This window comes from Petromyzon marinus, unplaced genomic scaffold (genome assembly GCF_048934315.1).
Source record: "Petromyzon marinus isolate PM22_M1 ecotype Great Lakes invasive population unplaced genomic scaffold, UKy_Petmar_22M1.pri1.0 PM_G_Scaffold_8, whole genome shotgun sequence".
In the NCBI taxonomy this organism is placed as follows: Eukaryota; Metazoa; Chordata; class Hyperoartia; order Petromyzontiformes; family Petromyzontidae; genus Petromyzon; species Petromyzon marinus.
Window position 1 is genome coordinate 206694 of NW_027423035.1, and position 25884 is coordinate 232577.

Genomic DNA, 25884 nt, shown 5'->3' on the forward strand with positions numbered 1-25884 from the left:
TGGGGGACATTGTGCTGGTTGTCTTGTATAGGTGACTTCCAAGTCAGCCATATTGCATGGGGGACATTGTGCTGGTTGCCATGTTGTATAGGTGACTTCCAAGTCAGGCATATTGCATGGGGGACATTGTGCTGGTTGCCATGTTGTATAGGTGACTTCCAAGTGAGCCATATTGCTTGGGGGACATTGTGCTGGTTGTGTTGTATAGGTGACTTCCAAGTCAGCCATATTGCATGGGGGACATTGTGCTGGTTGTCTTGTATAGGTGACTTCCAAGTCAGCCGTGTTGCATGGGGGACATTGTGCTGGTGGCCATGTTCTATAGGTGACTTCCAAGTCAGCCATATTGCATTTGGGACATTGTGCTGGTTGTCTTGTATAGGTGACTTCCAAGTCAGCCATATTGCATGGGGGACATTGTGCTGGTTGTGTTGTATAGGTGACTTCCAAATCAGCCATATTGCATGGGGGACATTGTGCTGGTTGTATTGTATAGGTGACTTCCAAGTCAGCCATATTGCATGGGGGACATTGTGCTGGTTGTATTGTATAGGTGACTTCCAAGTCAGCCATATTGCATGGGGGACATTGTGCTGGTGGCCATGTCGTATAGGTGACTTCCAAGTCAGCCATATTGCATGTGGGACATTGTGCTGGTTGTCTTGTATAGGTGACTTCCAAGTCAGCCATATTGCTTGGGGGACATTGTGCTGGTTGTATTGTATAGGTGACTTCCAAGTCAGCCATATTGCATGGGGGACATTGTGCTGGTTGCCATGTTGTATAGGTGACTTCCAAGTCAGCCATATTGCATGGGGGACATTGTGCTGGTGGCCATGTGCTATAGGTGACTTCCAAGTCAGCCATATTGCATTTGGGACATTGTGCTGGTTGTATTGTATAGGTGACTTCCAAGTCAGCCATATTGCATGGGGGACATTGTGCTGGTTGTGTTGTATAGGTGACTTCCAAGTGAGCCATATTGCTTGGGGGACATTGTGCTGGTGGCCATGTTCTATAGGTGACTTCCAAGTCAGCCATATTGCATGGGGTACATTGTGCTGGTTGCATTGTCCTATAGGTGACTTCCAAGTCAGCCATATTGCATGGGGGACATTGTGCTGGTGGCCATGTTCTATAGGTGACTTCCAAGTCAGCCATATTGCATGGGGGACATTGTGCTGGTTGTCTTGTATAGGTGACTTCCAAATCAGCCATATTGCATGGGGGACATTGTGCTGGTTGTCTTGTATAGGTGACTTCCAAGTCAGCCATATTGCTTGGGGGACATTGTGCTGGTTGTATTGTATAGGTGACTTCCAAGTCAGCCATATTGCATGGGGGACATTGTGCTGGTTGCCATGTTGTATAGGTGACTTCCAAGTCAGCCATATTGCATGGGGGACATTGTGCTGGTGGCCATGTGCTATAGGTGACTTCCAAGTCAGCCATATTGCATTTGGGACATTGTGCTGGTTGTATTGTATAGGTGACTTCCAAGTCAGCCATATTGCATGGGGGACATTGTGCTGGTTGTGTTGTATAGGTGACTTCCAAGTGAGCCATATTGCTTGGGGGACATTGTGCTGGTGGCCATGTTCTATAGGTGACTTCCAAGTCAGCCATATTGCATGGGGTACATTGTGCTGGTTGCATTGTCCTATAGGTGACTTCCAAGTCAGCCATATTGCATGGGGGACATTGTGCTGGTGGCCATGTTCTATAGGTGACTTCCAAGTCAGCCATATTGCATGGGGGACATTGTGCTGGTTGTATTGTATAGGTGACTTCCAAGTCAGCCATATTGCATGGGGGACATTGTGCTGTTGGCCATGTCGTATAGGTGACTTCCAAGTCAGCCATATTGCATGGGGGACATTGTGCTGGTTGTCTTGTATAGGTGACTTCCAAGTCAGCCATATTGCTTGGGGGACATTGTGCTGGTTGTATTGTATAGGTGACTTCCAAGTCAGCCATATTGCATGGGGGACATTGTGCTGGTTGCCATGTTGTATAGGTGACTTCCAAGTCAGCCATATTGCATGGGGGACATTGTGCTGGTGGCCATGTTATATAGGTGACTTCCAAGTCAGCCATATTGCATTTGGCACATTGTGCTGGTTGTATTGTATAGGTGACTTCCAAGTCAGCCATATTGCATGGGGGACATTGTGCTGGTTGTATTGTATAGGTGACTTCCAAGTGAGCCATATTGCTTGGGGGACATTGTGCTGGTGGCCATGTTCTATAGGTGACTTCCAAGTCAGCCATATTGCATGGGGGACATTGTGCTGATTGCATTGTCCTATAGGTGACTTCCAAGTCAGCCATATTGCATGGGGGACATTGTGCTGGTGGCCATGTTCTATAGGTGACTTCCAAGTCAGCCATATTGCATGGGGGACATTGTGCTGGTTGCCTTGTATAGGTGACTTCCAAGTCAGCCATATTGCATGGGGGACATTGTGCTGGTGGCCATGTTCTATAGGTGACTTCCAAGTCAGCCATATTGCTTGGGGGACATTGTGCTGGTTGTATTGTATAGGTGACTTCCAAGTCAGCCATATTGCATGGGGGACATTGTGCTGGTTGCCATGCTGTATAGGTGACTTCCAAGACAGCCATATTGCATGGGGGACATTGTGCTGGTTGTCTTGTATAGGTGACTTCCAAGTCAGCCATATTGCATGGGGGACATTGTGCTGGTTGCCATGTTGTATAGGTGACTTCCAAGTCAGGCATATTGCATGGGGGACATTGTGCTGGTTGCCATGTTGTATAGGTGACTTCCAAGTGAGCCATATTGCTTGGGGGACATTGTGCTGGTTGTGTTGTATAGGTGACTTCCAAGTCAGCCATATTGCATGGGGGACATTGTGCTGGTTGTCTTGTATAGGTGACTTCCAAGTCAGCCGTGTTGCATGGGGGACATTGTGCTGGTGGCCATGTTCTATAGGTGACTTCCAAGTCAGCCATATTGCATTTGGGACATTGTGCTGGTTGTCTTGTATAGGTGACTTCCAAGTCAGCCATATTGCATGGGGGACATTGTGCTGGTTGTGTTGTATAGGTGACTTCCAAATCAGCCATATTGCATGGGGGACATTGTGCTGGTTGTATTGTATAGGTGACTTCCAAGTCAGCCATATTGCATGGGGGACATTGTGCTGGTTGTATTGTATAGGTGACTTCCAAGTCAGCCATATTGCATGGGGGACATTGTGCTGGTGGCCATGTCGTATAGGTGACTTCCAAGTCAGCCATATTGCATGTGGGACATTGTGCTGGTTGTCTTGTATAGGTGACTTCCAAGTCAGCCATATTGCTTGGGGGACATTGTGCTGGTTGTATTGTATAGGTGACTTCCAAGTCAGCCATATTGCATGGGGGACATTGTGCTGGTTGCCATGTTGTATAGGTGACTTCCAAGTCAGCCATATTGCATGGGGGACATTGTGCTGGTGGCCATGTGCTATAGGTGACTTCCAAGTCAGCCATATTGCATTTGGGACATTGTGCTGGTTGTATTGTATAGGTGACTTCCAAGTCAGCCATATTGCATGGGGGACATTGTGCTGGTTGTGTTGTATAGGTGACTTCCAAGTGAGCCATATTGCTTGGGGGACATTGTGCTGGTGGCCATGTTCTATAGGTGACTTCCAAGTCAGCCATATTGCATGGGGTACATTGTGCTGGTTGCATTGTCCTATAGGTGACTTCCAAGTCAGCCATATTGCATGGGGGACATTGTGCTGGTGGCCATGTTCTATAGGTGACTTCCAAGTCAGCCATATTGCATGGGGGACATTGTGCTGGTTGTCTTGTATAGGTGACTTCCAAATCAGCCATATTGCATGGGGGACATTGTGCTGGTTGTCTTGTATAGGTGACTTCCAAGTCAGCCATATTGCTTGGGGGACATTGTGCTGGTTGTATTGTATAGGTGACTTCCAAGTCAGCCATATTGCATGGGGGACATTGTGCTGGTTGCCATGTTGTATAGGTGACTTCCAAGTCAGCCATATTGCATGGGGGACATTGTGCTGGTGGCCATGTGCTATAGGTGACTTCCAAGTCAGCCATATTGCATTTGGGACATTGTGCTGGTTGTATTGTATAGGTGACTTCCAAGTCAGCCATATTGCATGGGGGACATTGTGCTGGTTGTGTTGTATAGGTGACTTCCAAGTGAGCCATATTGCTTGGGGGACATTGTGCTGGTGGCCATGTTCTATAGGTGACTTCCAAGTCAGCCATATTGCATGGGGTACATTGTGCTGGTTGCATTGTCCTATAGGTGACTTCCAAGTCAGCCATATTGCATGGGGGACATTGTGCTGGTGGCCATGTTCTATAGGTGACTTCCAAGTCAGCCATATTGCATGGGGGACATTGTGCTGGTTGTCTTGTATAGGTGACTTCCAAATCAGCCATATTGCATGGGGGACATTGTGCTGGTTGTATTGTATAGGTGACTTCCAAGTCAGCCATATTGCATGGGGGACATTGTGCTGGTTGTATTGTATAGGTGACTTCCAAGTCAGCCATATTGCATGGGGGACATTGTGCTGGTGGACATGTCCTATAGGTAACTTCCAAGTCAGCCATATTGCATGGGGGACATTGTGCTGGTTGTCTTGTATAGGTGACTTCCAAGTCAGCCATATTGCTTGGGGGACATTGTGCTGGTTGTATTGTATAGGTGACTTCCAAGTCAGCCATATTGCATGGAGGACATTGTGCTGGTTGCCATTTTGTATAGGTGACTTCCAAGTCAGCCATATTGCATGGGGGACATTGTGCTGGTGGCCATGTTCTATAGGTGACTTCCATGTCAGCCATATTGCATTTGGGACATTGTGCTGGTTGTCTTGTATAGGTGACTTCCAAGTCAGCCATATTGCATGGGGGACATTGTGCTGGTTGTGTTGTATAGGTGACTTCCAAATCAGCCATATTGCATGGGGGACATTGTGCTGGTTGTATTGTATAGGTGACTTCCAAGTCAGCCATATTGCATGGGGGACATTGTGCTGGTTGTATTGTATAGGTGACTTCCAAGTCAGCCATATTGCATGGGGGACATTGTGCTGTTGGCCATGTCGTTTAGGTGACTTCCAAGTCAGCCATATTGCATGGGGGACATGTGCTGGTTGTCTTGTATAGGTGACTTCCAAGTTAGCCATATTGCTTGGGGTGACATTGTGCTGGTTGTATTGTATAGGTGACTTCCAAGTCAGCCATATTGCATGGGGGACATTGTGCTGGTTGTCATGTTGTATAGGTGACTTCCAAGTCAGCCATATTGCATGGGGGACATTGTGCTGGTGGCCATGTTCTATAGGTGACTTCCAAGTCAGCCATATTGCATGGGGGACATTGTGCTGGTTGTATTGTATAGGTGACTTCCAAATCAGCCATATTGCATGGGGGACATTGTGCTGGTTGCCATGCTGTATAGGTGACTTCCAAGTCAGCCATATTGCATGGGGGACATTGTGCTGGTTGTCTTGTATAGGTGACTTCCAAGTCAGCCATATTGCATGGGGGACATTGTGCTGGTGGCCAAGTTCTATAGGTGACTTCCAAGTCAGCCATATTGCTTGGGGGACATTGTGCTGGTTGTATTGTATAGGTGACTTCCAAGTCAGCCATATTGCATGGGGGACATTGTGCTGGTTGCCATGCTGTATATGTGACTTCCAAGTCAGCCATATTGCATGGGGGACATTGTGCTGGTTGTCTTGTATAGGTGACTTCCAAGTCAGCCATATTGCATGGGGGACATTGTGCTGGTTGCCATGTTGTATAGGTGACTTCCAAGTCAGGCATATTGCATGGGGGACATTGTGCTGGTTGCCATGTTGTATAGGTGACTTCTAAGTGAGCCATATTGCTTGGGGGACATTGTGCTGGTTGTGTTGTATAGGTGACTTCCAAGTCAGCCATATTGCATGGGGGACATTGTGCTGGTTGTCTTGTATAGGTGACTTCCAAGTCAGCCGTGTTGCATGGGGGACATTGTGCTGGTGGCCATGTTCTATAGGTGACTTCCAAGTCAGCCATATTGCATTTGGGACATTGTGCTGGTTGTCTTGTATAGGTGACTTCCAAGTCAGCCATATTGCATGGGGGACATTGTGCTGTTTGTGTTGTATAGGTGACTTCCAAATCAGCCATATTGCATGGGGGACATTGTGCTGGTTGTATTGTATAGGTGACTTCCAAGTCAGCCATAATGCATGGGGGACATTGTGCTGGTGGCCATGTCGTATAGGTGACTTCCAAGTCAGCCATATTGCATGGGGGACATTGTGCTGGTTGTCTTGTATAGGTGACTTCCAAGTCAGCCATATTGCTTGGGGGACATTGTGCTGGTTGTATTGTATAGGTGACTTCCAAGTCAGCCATATTGCATGGGGGACATTGTGCTGGTTGCCATGTTGTATAGGTGACTTCCAAGTCAGCCATATTGCATGGGGGACATTGTGCTGGTGGCCATGTGCTATAGGTGACTTCCAAGTCAGCCATATTGCATTTGGGACATTGTGCTGGTTGTATTGTATAGGTGACTTCCAAGTCAGCCATATTGCATGGGGGACATTGTGCTGGTTGTATTGTATAGGTGACTTCCAAGTGAGCCATATTGCTTGGGGGACATTGTGCTGGTGGCCATGTTCTATAGGTGACTTCCAAGTCAGCCATATTGCATGGGGGACATTGTGCTGGTTGCATTGTCCTATAGGTGACTTCCAAGTCAGCCATATTGCATGGGGGACATTGTGCTGGTGGCCATGTTCTATAGGTGACTTCCAAGTCAGCCATATTGCATGGGGGACATTGTGCTGGTTGTCTTGTATAGGTGACTTCCAAGTCAGCCATATTGCATGGGGGACATTGTGCTGCTTGCCATGTTGTATAGGTGACTTCCAAGTCAGGCATATTGCATGGGGGACATTGTGCTGGTTGCCATGTTGTATAGGTGACTTCCAAGTGAGCCATATTGCTTGGGGGACATTGTGCTGGTTGTGTTGTATAGGTGTCTTCCAAGTCAGCCATATTGCATAGGGGACATTGTGCTGGTTGTCTTGTATAGGTGACTTCCAAGTCAGTCGTGTTGCATGGGGGACATTGTGCTGGTGGCCATGTTCTATAGGTGACTTCCAAGTCAGCCATATTGCATGGGGGACATTGTGCTGGTTGCCATGTTGTATAGGTGACTTCCAAGTGAGCCATATTGCTTGGGGGACATTGTGCTGGTTGCCATGTTGTATAGGTGACTTCCAAGTCAGCCATATTGCATGGGGGACATTGTGCTGGCGGCCATGTTCTATAGGTGACTTCCAAGTCAGCCATATTGCTTGGAGGACATTGTGCTGGTTGTCTTGTATAGGTGACTTCCAAGTCAGCCATATTGCATGGAGGACATTGTGCTGGTTGTCTTGTATAGGTGACTTCCAAGTCAGCCATACTGCTTGGCGGACATTGTGCTGGTTGTCTTGTATAGGTGACTTCCAAGTCAGCCATATTACATGGGGGAAATTGTGCTGGTTGCCATGTTGTATAGGTGACTTCCAAGTCAGCCATATTGCATGGGGGACATTGTGCTGGTTGCCATGTTGTATAGGTGACTTCCAAGTCAGCCATATTGCATGGGGGACATTGTGCTGGTGGCCATGTCCTATAGGTGACTTCCAAGTCAGCCATATTTCATGGGGGACATTGTGCTGGTTGTCTTGTATAGGTGACTTCCAAGTCAGCCATATTGCTTGGGGGACATTGTGCTGGTTGTATTGTATAGGTGACTTCCAAGTCAGCCATATTGCATGGGGGACATTGTGCTGGTTGCTATGTTCTATAGGTGACTTCCAAGTCATCCATATTGCATGGGGGACATTGTGCTGGTGGCCATGTTCTATACGTGACTTCCAAGTCAGCCATATTGCATTTGGGACATTGTGCTGGTTGTCTTGTATAGGTGACTTCCAAGTAAGCCATATTGCATGGGGGACATTGTGCTGGTTGTGTTGTATAGGTGACTTCCAAATCAGCCATATTGCATGGGGGACATTGTGCTGGTTGTATTGTATAGGTGACTTCCAAGTCAGCCATATTGCATGGGGGACATTGTGCTGGTTGTCTTGTATAGGTGACTTCCAAGTCAGCCATATTGCTTGGGGGACATTGTGCTGGTTGTATTGTATAGGTGACTTCCAAGTCAGCCATATTGCATGGGGGACATTGTGCTGGTTGCCATGTTGTATAGGTGACTTCCAAGTCAGCCATATTGCATGGGGGACATTGTGCTGGTGGCCATGTTCTATAGGTGACTTCTAAGTCAGCCATATTGCATTTGGGACATTGTGCTGGTTGTATTGTATAGGTGACTTCCAAGTCAGCCATATTGCATGGGGGACATTGTGCTGGTTGTCTTGTATAGGTGACTTCCAAGTCAGCCATTTTGCTTGGGGGACATTGTGCTGGTTGCCATGTTCTATAGGTGACTTCCAAGTCAGCCATATTGCTTGGGGGACATTGTGCTGGTGGCCATGTTCTATAGGTGACTTCCAAGTCAGCCATATTGCATGGGGGACATTGTGCTGGTTGTCTTGTATAGGTGACTTCCAAGTCAGCCGTGTTGCATGGGGGACATTGTGCTGGTTGTATTGTATAGGTGACTTCCAAGTCAGCCATATTGCATGGGGGACATTGTGCTGGTGGCCATGTCCTATAGGTGACTTCCAAGTCAGCCATATTGCATGGGGGACATTGTGCTGGTTGTCTTGTATAGGTGACTTCCAAGTCAGCCATATTGCTTGGGGGACATTGTGCTGGTTGTATTGTATAGGTGACTTCCAAGTCAGCCATATTGCATGGGGGACATTGTGCTGGTTGCCATGTTCTATAGGTGACTTCCAAGTCATCCATATTGCATGGGGGACATTGTGCTGGTGGCCATGTTCTATACGTGACTTCCAAGTCAGCCATATTGCATTTGGGACATTGTGCTAGTTGTCTTGTATAGGTGACTTCCAAGTCAGCCATATTGCATGGGGGACATTGTGCTGGTTGTGTTGTATAGGTGACTTCCAAATCAGCCATATTGCATGGGGGACATTGTGCTGGTTGTATTGTATAGGTGACTTCCAAGTCAGCCATATTGCATGGGGGACATTGTGCTGGTTGTCTTGTATAGGTGACTTCCAAGTCAGCCATATTGCTTGGGGGACATTGTGCTGGTTGTATTGTATAGGTGACTTCCAAGTCAGCCATATTGCATGGGGGACATTGTGCTGGTTGCCATGTTGTATAGGTGACTTCCAAGTCAGCCATATTGCATGGGGGACATTGTGCTGGTGGCCATGTTCTATAGGTGACTTCTAAGTCAGCCATATTGCATTTGGGACATTGTGCTGGTTGTAGTGTATAGGTGACTTCCAAGTCAGCCATATTGCATGGTGGACATTGTGCTGGTTGTCTTGTATAGGTGACTTCCAAGTCAGCCATATTGCTTGGGGGACATTGTGCTGGTTGTCTTGTATAGGTGACTTCCATGTCAGCCGTGTTGCATGGGGGACATTGTGCTGGTTGTCTTGTATAGGTGACTTCCAAGTCAGCCATATTGCTTGGGGGACATTGTGCTGGTTGCTATGTTCTATAGGTGACTTCCAAGTCATCCATATTGCATAGGGGACATTGTGCTGGTGGCCATGTTCTATACGTGACTTCCAAGTCAGCCATATTGCATTTGGGACATTGTGCTGGTTGTCTTGTATAGGTGACTTCCAAGTAAGCCATATTGCATGGGGGACATTGTGCTGGTTGTGTTGTATAGGTGACTTCCAAATCAGCCATATTGCATGGGGGACATTGTGCTGGTTGTATTGTATAGGTGACTTCCAAGTCAGCCATATTGCATGGGGGACATTGTGCTGGTTGTCTTGTATAGGTGACTTCCAAGTCAGCCATATTGCTTGGGGGACATTGTGCTGGTTGTATTGTATAGGTGACTTCCAAGTCAGCCATATTGCATGGGGGACATTGTGCTGGTTGCCATGTTGTATAGGTGACTTCCAAGTCAGCCATATTGCATGGGGGACATTGTGCTGGTGGCCATGTTCTATAGGTGACTTCTAAGTCAGCCATATTGCATTTGGGACATTGTGCTGGTTGTATTGTATAGGTGACTTCCAAGTCAGCCATATTGCATGGGGGACATTGTGCTGGTTGTCTTGTATAGGTGACTTCCAAGTCAGCCATTTTGCTTGGGGACATTGTGCTGGTTGCCATGTTCTATAGGTGACTTCCAAGTCAGCCATATTGCTTGGGGGACATTGTGCTGGTGGCCATGTTCTATAGGTGACTTCCAAGTCAGCCATATTGCATGGGGGACATTGTGCTGGTTGTCTTGTATAGGTGACTTCCAAGTCAGCCGTGTTGCATGGGGGACATTGTGCTGGTTGTATTGTATAGGTGACTTCCAAGTCAGCCATATTGCATGGGGGACATTGTGCTGGTGGCCATGTCCTATAGGTGACTTCCAAGTCAGCCATATTGCATGGGGGACATTGTGCTGGTTGTCTTGTATAGGTGACTTCCAAGTCAGCCATATTGCTTGGGGGACATTGTGCTGGTTGTATTGTATAGGTGACTTCCAAGTCAGCCATATTGCATGGGGGACATTGTGCTGGTTGCCATGTTCTATAGGTGACTTCAAAGTCATCCATATTGCATGGGGGACATTGTGCTGGTGGCCATGTTCTATACGTGACTTCCAAGTCAGCCATATTGCATTTGGGACATTGTGCTAGTTGTCTTGTATAGGTGACTTCCAAGTCAGCCATATTGCATGGGGGACATTGTGCTGGTTGTGTTGTATAGGTGACTTCCAAATCAGCCATATTGCATGGGGGACATTGTGCCGGTTGTATTGTATAGGTGACTTCCAAGTCAGCCATATTGCATGGGGGACATTGTGCTGGTTGTCTTGTATAGGTGACTTCCAAGTCAGCCATATTGCTTGGGGGACATTGTGCTGGTTGTATTGTATAGGTGACTTCCAAGTCAGCCATATTGCATGGGGGACATTGTGCTGGTTGCCATGTTGTATAGGTGACTTCCAAGTCAGCCATATTGCATGGGGGACATTGTGCTGGTGGCCATGTTCTATAGGTGACTTCTAAGTCAGCCATATTGCATTTGGGACATTGTGCTGGTTGTAGTGTATAGGTGACTTCCAAGTCAGCCATATTGCATGGGGGACATTGTGCTGGTTGTCTTGTATAGGTGACTTCCAAGTCAGCCATATTGCTTGGGGGACATTGTGCTGGTTGTCTTGTATAGGTGACTTCCATGTCAGCCGTGTTGCATGGGGGACATTGTGCTGGTTGTCTTGTATAGGTGACTTCCAAGTCAGCCATATTGCTTGGGGGACATTGTGCTGGTTGTATTGTATAGGTGACTTCCAAGTCAGCCATATTGCATGGGGGACATTGTGCTGGTTGCCATGTTCTATAGGTGACTTCCAAGTCATCCATATTGCATGGGGGACATTGTGCTGGTGGCCATGTTCTATACGTGACTTCCAAGTCAGCCATATTGCATTTGGGACATTGTGCTGGTTGTCTTGTATAGGTGACTTCCAAGTCAGCCATATTGCATGGGGGACATTGTGCTGGTTGTGTTGTATAGGTGACTTCCAAATCAGCCATATTGCATGGGGGACATTGTGCTGGTTGTATTGTATAGGTGACTTCCAAGTCAGCCATATTGCATGGGGGACATTGTGCTGGTTGTCTTGTATAGGTGACTTCCAAGTCAGCCATATTGCTTGGGGGACATTGTGCTGGTTGTATTGTATAGGTGACTTCCAAGTCAGCCATATTGCATGGGAGACATTGTGCTGGTTGCCATGTTGTATAGGTGACTTCCAAGTCAGCCATATTGCATGGGGGACATTGTGCTGGTGGCCATGTTCTATAGGTGACTTCTAAGTCAGCCATATTGCATTTGGGACATTGTGCTGGTTGTATTGTATAGGTGACTTCCAAGTCAGCCATATTGCATGGGGGACATTGTGCTGGTTGTCTTGTATAGGTGACTTCCAAGTCAGCCATATTGCTTGGGGGACATTGTGCTGGTTGCCATGTTCTATAGGTGACTTCCAAGTCAGCCATATTGCTTGGGGGACATTGTGCTGGTGGCCATGTTCTATAGGTGACTTCCAAGTCAGCCATATTGCATGGGGGACATTGTGCTGGTTGTCTTGTATAGGTGACTTCCAAGTCAGCCGTGTTGCATGGGGGACATTGTGCTGGTTGTATTGTATAGGTGACTTCCAAGTCAGCCATATTGCATGGGGGACATTGTGCTGGTTGCCATGTTGTAAAGGTGACTTCCAAGTCAGCCATATTGCATGGGGGACATTGTGCTGGTTGTCTTGTATAGGTGACTTCCAAGTCAGCCATATTGCTTGGGGGACATTGTGCTGGTTGTATTGTATAGGTGACTTCCAAGTCAGCCATATTGCATGGGGGACATTGTGCTGGTTGCCATGTTCTATAGGTGACTTCCAAGTCATCCATATTGCATGGGGGACATTGTGCTGGTGGCCATGTTCTATACGTGACTTCCAAGTCAGCCATATTGCATTTGGGACATTGTGCTGGTTGTCTTGTATAGGTGACTTACAAGTCAGCCATATTGCATGGGGGACATTGTGCTGGTTGTGTTGTATAGGTGACTTCCAAATCAGCCATATTGCATGGGGGACATTGTGCTGGTTGTATTGTATAGGTGACTTCCAAGTCAGCCATATTGCATGGGGGACATTGTGCTGGTTGTCTTGTATAGGTGACTTCCAAGTCAGCCATATTGCTTGGGGGACATTGTGCTGGTTGTATTGTATAGGTGACTTCCAAGTCAGCCATATTGCATGGGGGACATTGTGCTGGTTGCCATGTTGTATAGGTGACTTCCAAGTCAGCCATATTGCATGGGGGACATTGTGCTGGTGGCCATGTTCTATAGGTGACTTCTAAGTCAGCCATATTGCATTTGGGACATTGTGCTGGTTGTATTGTATAGGTGACTTCCAAGTCAGCCATATTGCATGGGGGACATTGTGCTGGTTGTCTTGTATAGGTGACTTCCAAGTCAGCCATATTGCTTGGGGGACATTGTGCTGGTTGCCATGTTCTATAGGTGACTTCCAAGTCAGCCATATTGCTTGGGGGACATTGTGCTGGTGGCCATGTTCTATAGGTGACTTCCAAGTCAGCCATATTGCATGGGGGACATTGTGCTGGTTGTCTTGTATAGGTGACTTCCAAATCAGCCGTGTTGCATGGGGGACATTGTGCTGGTTGTATTGTATAGGTGACTTCCAAGTCAGCCATATTGCATGGGGGACATTGTGCTGGTTGCCATGTTGTAAAGGTGACTTCCAAGTCAGCCATATTGCATGGGGGACATTGTGCTGGTTGCCATGTTGTATAGGTGACTTCAAAGTCAGCCATATTGCATGGGGGACATTGTGCTGGTTGCGATGTCCTATAGGTGACTTCCAAGTCAGCCATATTGCATGGGGGAAATTGTGCTGGTTGTCTTGTATAGGTGACTTTTAAGTCAGCCATATTGCTTGGGGGACATTGTGCTAGTTGCCATGTTCTATAGGTGACTTCCAAGTCAGCCATATTGCTTGGGGGACATTGTGCTGGTTGCCATGTTGTATAGGTGACTTCCAAGTCAGCCATATTGCTTGGGGGACATTGTGCTGGTTGCCATGTTGTATAGGTGACTTCCAAGTCTGCCATATTGCATGGGGGACATTGTGCTGGTGGCCATGTTCTATAGGTGACTTCCAAGTCAGCCATATTGCATGGGGGACATTGTGCTGGTTGTCTTGTATAGGTGACTTCCAAATCAGCCATATTGCATGGGGGACATTGTGCTGGTTGTATTGTATAGGTGACTTCCAAGTCAGCCATATTGCATGGGGGACATTGTGCTGGTTGTATTGTATAGGTGACTTCCAAGTCAGCCATATTGCATGGGGGACATTGTGCTGGTGGCCATGTCCTATAGGTAACTTCCAAGTCAGCCATATTGCATGGGGGACATTGTGCTGGTTGTCTTGTATAGGTGACTTCCAAGTCAGCCATATTGCTTGGGGGACATTGTGCTGGTTGTATTGTATAGGTGACTTCCAAGTCAGCCATATTGCATGGGGGACATTGTGCTGGTTGCCATTTTGTATAGGTGACTTCCAAGTCAGCCATATTGCATGGGGGACATTGTGCTGGTGGCCATGTTCTATAGGTGACTTCCATGTCAGCCATATTGCATTTGGGACATTGTGCTGGTTGTCTTGTATAGGTGACTTCCAAGTCAGCCATATTGCATGGGGGACATTGTGCTGGTTGTGTTGTATAGGTGACTTCCAAATCAGCCATATTGCATGGGGGACATTGTGCTGGTTGTATTGTATAGGTGACTTCCAAGTCAGCCATATTGCATGGGGGACATTGTGCTGGTTGTATTGTATAGGTGACTTCCAAGTCAGCCATATTGCATGGGGGACATTGTGCTGTTGGCCATGTCGTATAGGTGACTTCCAAGTCAGCCATATTGCATGGGGGACATTGTGCTGGTTGTCTTGTATAGGTGACTTCCAAGTCAGCCATATTGCTTGGGGGACATTGTGCTGGTTGTATTGTATAGGTGACTTCCAAGTCAGCCATATTGCATGGGGGACATTGTGCTGGTTGCCATGTTGTATAGGTGACTTCCAAGTCAGCCATATTGCATGGGGGACATTGTGCTGGTGGCCATGTTCTATAGGTGACTTCCAAGTCAGCGATATTGCATTTGGGACATTGTGCTGGTTGTATTGTATAGGTGACTTCCAAGTCAGCCATATTGCATGGGGGACATTGTGCTGGTTGTATTGTATAGGTGACTTCCAAGTGAGCCATATTGCTTGGGGGACATTGTGCTGGTGGCCATGTTCTATAGGTGACTTCCAAGTCAGCCATATTGCATGGGGGACATTGTGCTGGTTGCATTGTCCTATAGGTGACTTCCAAGTCAGCCATATTGCATGGGGGACATTGTGCTGGTGGCCATGTTCTATAGGTGACTTCCAAGTCAGCCATATTGCATGGGGGACATTGTGCTGGTTGTCTTGTATAGGTGACTTCCAAGTCAGCCATATTGCATGGGGGACATTGTGCTGGTGGCCATGTTCTATAGGTGACTTCCAAGTCAGCCATATTGCTTGGGGGACATTGTGCTGGTTGTATTGTATAGGTGACTTCCAAGTCAGCCATATTGCATGGGGGACATTGTGCTGGTTGCCATGCTGTATAGGTGACTTCCAAGTCAGCCATATTGCATGGGGGACATTGTGCTGGTTGTCTTGTATAGGTGACTTCCAAGTCAGCCATATTGCATGGGGGACATTGTGCTGGTTGCCATGTTGTATAGGTGACTTCCAAGTCAGGCATATTGCATGGGGGACATTGTGCTGGTTGCCATGTTGTATAGGTGACTTCCAAGTGAGCCATATTGCTTGGGGGACATTGTGCTGGTTGTGTTGTATAGGTGACTTCCAAGTCAGCCATATTGCATGGGGGACATTGTGCTGGTTGTCTTGTATAGGTGACTTCCAAGTCTGCCGTGTTGCATGGGGGACATTGTGCTGGTGGCCATGTTCTATAGGTGACTTCCAAGTCAGCCATATTGCATTTGGGACATTGTGCTGGTTGTCTTGTATAGGTGACTTCCAAGTCAGCCATATTGCATGGGGGACATTGTGCTGGTTGTGTTGTATAGGTGACTTCCAAATCAGCCATATTGCATGGGGGACATTGTGCTGGTTGTATTGTATAGGTGACTTCCAAGTCAGCCATATTGCATGGGGGACATTGTGCTGGTTGTATTGTATAGGTGACTTCCAAGTCAGCCATATTGCATGGGGGACATTGTGCTGGTGGCTATGTCGTATAGGTGACTTCCAAGTCAGCCATATTGCATGGGGGACATTGTGCTGGTTGTCTTGTATAGGTGACTTCCAAGTCAGCCATATTGCATGGGGGACATTGTGCTGGTGGCCATGTGCTATAGGTGACTTCCAAGTCAGCCATATTGCATTTGGGACATTGTGCTGGTTGTATTGTATAGGTGACTTCCAAGTCAGCCATATTGCATGGGGGACATTGTGCTGGTTGTATTGTATAGGTGACTTCCAAGTCAGCCATATTGCTTGGGGGACATTGTGCTGGTGGCCATGTTCTATAGGTGACTTCCAAGTCAGCCATATTGCATGGGGGACATTGTGCTGGTTGCATTGTCCTATAGGTGACTTCCAAGTCAGCCATATTGCATGGGGGACATTGTGCTGGTGGCCATGTTCTATAGGTGACTTCCAAGTCAGCCATATTGCATGGGGGACATTGTGCTGGTTGTCTTGTATAGGTGACTTCCAAGTCAGCCATATTGCATGGGGGACATTGTGCTGGTGGCCATGTTCTATAGGTGACTTCCAAGTCAGCCATATTGCTTGGGGGACATTGTGCTGGTTGTATTGTATAGGTGACTTCCAAGTCAGCCATATTGCATGGGGGACATTGTGCTGGTTGCCATGTTGTATAGGTGACTTCCAAGTGAGCCATATTGCATGGGGGACATTGTGCTGGTTGTCTTGTATAGGTGACTTCCAAGTCAGCCATATTGCATGGGGGACATTGTGATGCTTGCCATGTTGTATAGGTGACTTCCAAGTCAGCCATATTGCTTGGGGGACATTGTGCTGGTTGCCATGTTGTATAGGTGACTTCCAAGTCAGCCATATTGCTTGGGGGACATTGTGCTGGTTGCCATGTTGTATAGGTGACTTCCAAGTCTGCCATATTGCATGGGGGACATTGTGCTGGTGGCCATGTTCTATAGGTGACTTCCAAGTCAGCCATATTGCATGGGGGACATTGTGCTGGTTGTCTTGTATAGGTGACTTCCAAATCAGCCATATTGCATGGGGGACATTGTGCTGGTTGTATTGTATAGGTGACTTCCAAGTCAGCCATATTGCATGGGGGACATTGTGCTGGTTGTATTGTATAGGTGACTTCCAAGTCAGCCATATTGCATGGGGGACATTGTGCTGGTGGCCATGTCCTATACGTAACTTCCAAGTCAGCCATATTGCATGGGGGACATTGTGCTGGTTGTCTTGTATAGGTGACTTCCAAGTCAGCCATATTGCTTGGGGGACATTGTGCTGGTTGTATTGTATAGGTGACTTCCAAGTCAGCCATATTGCATGGGGGACATTGTGCTGGTTGCCATTTTGTATAGGTGACTTCCAAGTCAGCCATATTGCATGGGGGACATTGTGCTGGTGGCCATGTTCTATAGGTGACTTCCATGTCAGCCATATTGCATTTGGGACATTGTGCTGGTTGTCTTGTATAGGTGACTTCCAAGTCAGCCATATTGCATGGGGGACATTGTGCTGATTGTGTTGTATAGGTGACTTCCAAATCAGCCATATTGCATGGGGGACATTGTGCTGGTTGTATTGTATAGGTGACTTCCAAGTCAGCCATATTGCATGGGGGACGTTGTGCTGGTTGTATTGTATAGGTGACTTCCAAGTCAGCCATATTGCATGGGGGACATTGTGCTGGTTGTGTTGTATAGGTGACTTCCAAATCAGCCATATTGCATGGGGGACATTGTGCTGGTTGTATTGTATAGGTGACTTCCAAGTCAGCCATATTGCATGGGGGACATTGTGCTGGTTGTATTGTATAGGTGACTTCCAAGTCAGCCATATTGCATGGGGGACATTGTGCTGGTGGCCATGTCGTATAGGTGACTTCCAAGTCAGCCATATTGCATGGGGGACATTGTGCTGGTTGTCTTGTATAGGTGACTTCCAAGTCAGCCATATTGCATGGGGGACATTGTGCTGGTGGCCATGTGCTATAGGTGACTTCCAAGTCAGCCATATTGCATTTGGGACATTGTGCTGGTTGTATTGTATAGGTGACTTCCAAGTCAGCCATATTGCATGGGGGACATTGTGCTGGTTGTATTGTATAGGTGACTTCCAAGTGAGCCATATTGCTTGGGGGACATTGTGCTGGTGGCCATGTTCTATAGGTGACTTCCAAGTCAGCCATATTGCATGGGGGACATTGTGCTGGTTGCATTGTCCTATAGGTGACTTCCAAGTCAGCCATATTGCATGGGGGACATTGTGCTGGTGGCCATGTTCTATAGGTGACTTCCAAGTCAGCCATATTGCATGGGGGACATTGTGCTGGTTGTCTTGTATAGGTGACTTCCAAGTCAGCCATATTGCATGGGGGACATTGTGCTGGTGGCCATGTTCTATAAGTGACTTCCAAGTCAGCCATATTGCTTGGGGGACATTGTGCTGGTTGTATTGTATAGGTGACTTCCAAGTCAGCCATATTGCATGGGGGACATTGTGCTGGTTGCCATGTTGTATAGGTGACTTCCAAGTCAGCCATATTGCATGGGGGACATTGTGCTGGTTGTCTTGTATAGGTGACTTCCAAGTCAGCCATATTGCATGGGGGACATTGTGCTGCTTGCCATGTTGTATAGGTGACTTCCAAGTCAGCCATATTGCTTGGGGGACATTGTGCTGGTTGCCATGTTGTATAGGTGACTTCCAAGTCAGCCATATTGCTTGGGGGACATTGTGCTGGTTGCCATGCTGTATAGGTGACTTCCAAGTCAGCCATATTGCATGGGGGACATTGTGCTGGTTGTCTTGTATAGGTGACTTCCAAGTCAGCCATATTGCATGGGGGACATTGTGCTGGTTGCCATGTTGTATAGGTGACTTCCAAGTCAGGCATATTGCATGGGGGACATTGTGCTGGTTGCCATGTTGTATAGGTGACTTCCAAGTGAGCCATATTGCTTGGGGGACATTGTGCTGGTTGTGTTGTATAGGTGACTTCCAAGTCAGCCATATTGCATGGGGGACATTGTGCTGGTTGTCTTGTATAGGTGACTTCCAAGTCAGCCGTGTTGCATGGGGGACATTGTGCTGGTGGCCATGTTCTATAGGTGACTTCCAAGTCAGCCATATTGCATTTGGGACATTGTGCTGGTTGTCTTGTATAGGTGACTTCCAAGTCAGCCATATTGCATGGGGGACATTGTGCTGGTTGTGTTGTATAGGTGACTTCCAAATCAGCCATATTGCATGGGGGACATTGTGCTGGTTGCATTGTCCTATAGGTGACTTCCAAGTCAGCCATATTGCATGGGAGACATTGTGCTGGTGGCCATGTTCTATAGGTGACTTCCAAGTCAGCCATATTGCATGGGGGACATTGTGCTGGTTGTCTTGTATAGGTGACTTCCAAGTCAGCCATATTGCATGGGGGACATTGTGCTGGTGGCCATGTTCTATAGGTGACTTCCAAGTCAGCCATATTGCTTGGGGGACATTGTGCTGGTTGTATTGTATAGGTGACTTCCAAGTCAGCCATATTGCATGGGGGACAATGTGCTGGTTGCCATGTTGTATAGGTGACTTCCAAGTCAGCCATATTGCATGGGGGACATTGTGCTGGTTGTCTTGTATAGGTGACTTCCAAGTCAGCCATATTGCATGGGGGACATTGTGATGCTTGCCATGTTGTATAGGTGACTTCCAAGTCAGCCATATTGCTTGGGGGACATTGTGCTGGTTGCCATGTTGTATAGGTGACTTCCAAGTCAGCCATATTGCTTGGGGGACATTGTGCTGGTTGCCATGTTGTATAGGTGACTTCCAAGTCAGCCATATTGCATGGGGGACATTGTGCTGGTTGTCTTGTATAGGTGACTTCCAAATCAGCCATATTGCATGGGGGACATTGTGCTGGTTGTATTGTATAGGTGACTTCCAAGTCAGCCATATTGCATGGGGGACATTGTGCTCGTTGTATTGTATAGGTGACTTCCAAGTCAGCCATATTGCATGGGGGACATTGTGCTGGTGGCCATGTCCTATACGTAACTTCCAAGTCAGCCATATTGCATGGGGGACATTGTGCTGGTTGTCTTGTATAGGTGACTTCCAAGTCAGCCATATTGCTTGGGGGACATTGTGCTGGTTGTATTGTATAGGTGACTTCCAAGTCAGCCATATTGCATGGGGGACATTGTGCTGGTTGCCATTTTGTATAGGTGACTTCCAAGTCAGCCATATTGCATGGGGGACATTGTGCTGGTGGCCATGTTCTATAGGTGACTTCCATGTCAGCCATATTGCATTTGGGACATTGTGCTGGTTGTCTTGTATAGGTGACTTCCAAGTCAGCCATATTGCATGGGGGACATTGTGCTGATTGTGTTGTATAGGTGACTTCCAAATCAGCCATATTGCATGGGGGACATTGTGCTGGTTGTATTGTATAGGTGACTTCCAAGTCAGCCATATTGCATGGGGGACATTGTGCTGGTTGTATTGTATAGGTGACTTCCAAGTCAGCCATATTGCATGGGGGACATTGTGCTGGTTGTGTTGTATAGGTGACTTCCAAATCAGCCATATTGCATGGGGGACATTGTGCTGGTTGTATTGTATAGGTGACTTCCAAGTCAGCCATATTGCATGGGGGACATTGTGCTGGTTGTATTGTATAGGTGACTTCCAAGTCAGCCATATTGCATGGGGGACATTGTGCTGGTGGCCATGTCGTATAGGTGACTTCCAAGTCAGCCATATTGCATGGGGGACATTGTGCTGGTTGTCTTGTATAGGTGACTTCCAAGTCAGCCATATTGCATGGGGGACATTGTGCTGGTGGCCATGTGCTATAGGTGACTTCCAAGTCAGCCATATTGCATTTGGGACATTGTGCTGGTTGTATTGTATAGGTGACTTCCAAGTCAGCCATATTGCATGGGGGACATTGTGCTGGTTGTATTGTATAGGTGACTTCCAAGTCAGCCATATTGCTTGGGGGACATTGTGCTGGTTGTCTTGTATAGGTGACTTCCAAGTCAGCCATATTGCATGGGGGACATTGTGCTGGTGGCCATGTTCTATAAGTGACTTCCAAGTCAGCCATATTGCTTGGGGGACATTGTGCTGGTTGTATTGTATAGGTGACTTCCAAGTCAGCCATATTGCATGGGGGACATTGTGCTGGTTGCCATGTTGTATAGGTGACTTCCAAGTCAGCCATATTGCATGGGGGACATTGTGCTGGTTGTCTTGTATAGGTGACTTCCAAGTCAGCCATATTGCATGGGGGACATTGTGCTGCTTGCCATGTTGTATAGGTGACTTCCAAGTCAGCCATATTGCTTGGGGGACATTGTGCTGGTTGCCATGTTGTATAGGTGACTTCCAAGTCAGCCATATTGCTTGGGGGACATTGTGCTGGTTGCCATGCTGTATAGGTGACTTCCAAGTCAGCCATATTGCATGGGGGACATTGTGCTGGTTGTCTTGTATAGGTGACTTCCAAGTCAGCCATATTGCATGGGGGACATTGTGCTGGTTGCCATGTTGTATAGGTGACTTCCAAGTCAGGCATATTGCATGGGGGACATTGTGCTGGTTGCCATGTTGTATAGGTGACTTCCAAGTGAGCCATATTGCTTGGGGGACATTGTGCTGGTTGTGTTGTATAGGTGACTTCCAAGTCAGCCATATTGCACGGGGGACATTGTGCTGGTTGTCTTGTATAGGTGTCTTCCAAGTCAGCCGTGTTACATGGGGGACATTGTGCTGGTGGCCATGTTCTATAGGTGACTTCCAAGTCAGCCATATTGCATTTGGGACATTGTGCTGGTTGTCTTGTATAGGTGACTTCCAATTCAGCCATATTGCATGGGGGACATTGTGCTGGTTGTGTTGTATAGGTGACTTCCAAATCAGCCATATTGCATGGGGGACATTGTGCTGGTTGTATTGTATAGGTGACTTCCAAGTCAGCCATATTGCATGGGGGACATTGTGCTGGTTGTATTGTATAGGTGACTTCCAAGTCAGCCATATTGCATGGGGGACATTGTGCTGGTGGCCATGTCGTATAGGTGACTTCCAAGTCAGCCATATTGCATGGGGGACATTGTGCTGGTTGTCTTGTATAGGTGACTTCCAAGTCAGCCATATTGCATGGGGGACATTGTGCTGGTGGCCATGTGCTATAGGTGACTTCCAAGTCAGCCATATTGCATTTGGGACATTGTGCTGGTTGTATTGTATAGGTGACTTCCAAGTCAGCCATATTGCATGGGGGACATTGTGCTGGTTGTATTGTATAGGTGACTTCCAAGTGAGCCATATTGCTTGGGGGACATTGTGCTGGTGGCCATGTTCTATAGGTGACTTCCAAGTCAGCCATATTGCATGGGGGACATTGTGCTGGTTGCATTGTCCTATAGGTGACTTCCAAGTCAGCCATATTGCATGGGAGACATTGTGCTGGTGGCCATGTTCTATAGGTGACTTCCAAGTCAGCCATATTGCATGGGGGACATTGTGCTGGTTGTCTTGTATAGGTGACTTCCAAGTCAGCCATATTGCATGGGGGACATTGTGCTGGTGGCCATGTTCTATAGGTGACTTCCAAGTCAGCCATATTGCTTGGGGGACATTGTGCTGGTTGTATTGTATAGGTGACTTCCAAGTCAGCCATATTGCATGGGGGACAATGTGCTGGTTGCCATGTTGTATAGGTGACTTCCAAGTCAGCCATATTGCATGGGGGACATTGTGCTGGTTGTCTTGTATAGGTGACTTCCAAGTCAGCCATATTGCATGGGGGACATTGTGCTGCTTGCCATGTTGTATAGGAGACTTCCAAGTCAGCCATATTGCTTGGGGGACATTGTGCTGGTTGCCATGTTGTATAGGTGACTTCCAAGTCAGCCATATTGCTTGGGGGACATTGTGCTGGTTGCCATGTTGTATAGGTGACTTCCAAGTCTGCCATATTGCATGGGGGACATTGTGCTGGTGGCCATGTTCTATAGGTGACTTCCAAGTCAGCCATATTGCATGGGGGACATTGTGCTGGTTGTCTTGTATAGGTGACTTCCAAATCAGCCATATTGCATTTGGGACATTGTGCTGGTTGTATTGTATAGGTGACTTCCAAGTCAGCCATATTGCATGGGGGACATTGTGCTGGTTGTATTGTATAGGTGACTTCCAAGTGAGCCATATTGCTTGGGGGACATTGTGCTGGTGGCCATGTTCTATAGGTGACTTCCAAGTCAGCCATATTGCATGGGGGACATTGTGCTGGTTGCATTGTCCTATAGGTGACTTCCAAGTCAGCCATATTGCATGGGGGACATTGTGCTGGTGGCCATGTTCTATAGGTGACTTCCAAGTCAGCCATATTGCATGGGGGACATTGTGCTGGTTGTCTTGTATAGGTGACTTCCAAGTCAGCCATATTGCATGGGGGACATTGTGCTGGTGGCCATGTTCTATAAGTGACTTCCAAGTCAGCCATATTGCTTGGGGGACATTGTGCTGGTTGTATTGTATAGGTGACTTCCAAGTCAGCCATATTGCATGGGGGACATTGTGCTGGTTGCCATGTTGTATAGGTGACTTCCAAGTCAGCCATATTGCATGGGGGACATTGTGCTGGTTGTCTTGTATAGGTGACTTCCAAGTCAGCCATATTGCATGGGGGACATTGTGCTGCTTGCCATGTTGTATAGGTGACTTCCAAGTCAGCCATATTGCTTGGGGGACATTGTGCTGGTTGCCATGTTGTATAGGTGACTTCCAAGTCAGCCATATTGCTTGGGGGACATTGTGCTGGTTGCCATGTTGTATAGGTGACTTCCAAGTCTGCCATATTGCATGGGGGACATTGTGCTGGTGACCATGTTCTATAGGTGACTTCCAAGTCAGCCATATTGCATGGGGGACATTGTGCTGGTTGTCTTGTATAGGTGACTTCCAAATCAGCCATATTGCATGGGGGACATTGTGCTGGTTGTATTGTATAGGTGACTTCCAAGTCAGCCATATTGCATGGGGGACATTGTGCTGGTTGTCTTGTATAGGTGACTTCCAAGTCAGCCATATTGCATGGGGGACATTGTGCTGGTGGCCATGTTCTATAAGTGACTTCCAAGTCAGCCATATTGCTTGGGGGACATTGTGCTGGTTGTATTGTATAGGTGACTTCCAAGTCAGCCATATTGCATGGGGGACATTGTGCTGGTTGCCATGTTGTATAGGTGACTTCCAAGTCAGCCATATTGCATGGGGGACATTGTGCTGGTTGTCTTGTATAGGTGACTTCCAAGTCAGCCATATTGCATGGGGGACATTGTGCTGCTTGCCTTGTTGTATAGGTGACTTCCAAGTCAGCCATATTGCTTGGGGGACATTGTGCTGGTTGCCATGTTGTATAGGTGACTTCCAAGTCAGCCATATTGCTTGGGGGACATTGTGCTGGTTGCCATGTTGTATAGGTGACTTCCAAGTCTGCCATATTGCATGGGGGACATTGTGCTGGTGGCCATGTTCTATAGGTGACTTCCAAGTCAGCCATATTGCATGGGGGACATTGTGCTGGTTGTCTTGTATAGGTGACTTCCAAATCAGCCATATTGCATGGGGGACATTGTGCTGGTTGTATTGTATAGGTGACTTCCAAGTCAGCCATATTGCATGGGGGACATTGTGCTGGTTGTATTGTATAGGTGACTTCCAAGTCAGCCATATTGCATGGGGGACATTGTGCTGGTGGCCATGTCCTATACGTAACTTCCAAGTCAGCCATATTGCATGGGAGACATTGTGCTGGTTGTCTTGTATAGGTGACTTCCAAGTCAGCCATATTGCTTGGGGGACATTGTGCTGGTTGTATTGTATAGGTGACTTCCAAGTCAGCCATATTGCATGGGGGACATTGTGCTGGTTGCCATTTTGTATAGGTGACTTCCAAGTCAGCCATATTGCATGGGGGACATTGTGCTGGTGGCCATGTTCTATAGGTGACTTCCATGTCAGCCATATTGCATTTGGGACATTGTGCTGGTTGTCTTGTATAGGTGACTTCCAAGTCAGCCATATTGCATGGGGGACATTGTGCTGGTTGTGTTGTATAGGTGACTTCCAAATCAGCCATATTGCATGGGGGACATTGTGCTGGTTGTATTGTATAGGTGACTTCCAAGTCAGCCATATTGCATGGGGGACATTGTGCTGGTTGTATTGTATAGGTGACTTCCAAGTCAGCCATATTGCATGGGGGACATTGTGCTGTTGGCCATGTCGTATAGGTGACTTCCAAGTCAGCCATATTGCATGGGGGACATTGTGCTGGTTGTCTTGTATAGGTGACTTCCAAGTCAGCCATATTGCTTGGGGGACATTGTGCTGGTTGTATTGTATAGGTGACTTCCAAGTCAGCCATATTGCATGGGGGACATTGTGCTGGTTGCCATGTTGTATAGGTGACTTCCAAGTCAGCCATATTGCATGGGGGACATTGTGCTGGTGGCCATGTTCTATAGATGACTTCCAAGTCAGCCATATTGCATTTGGGACATTGTGCTGGTTGTATTGTATAGGTGACTTCCAAGTCAGCCATATTGCATGGGGGACATTGTGCTGGTTGTATTGTATAGGTGACTTCCAAGTGAGCCATATTGCTTGGGGGACATTGTGCTGGTGGCCATGTTCTATAGGTGACTTCCAAGTCAGCCATATTGCATGGGGGACATTGTGCTGGTTGCATTGTCCTATAGGTGACTTCCAAGTCAGCCATATTGCATGGGGGACATTGTGCTGGTGGCCATGTTCTATAGGTGACTTCCAAGTCAGCCATATTGCATGGGGGACATTGTGCTGGTTGTCTTGTATAG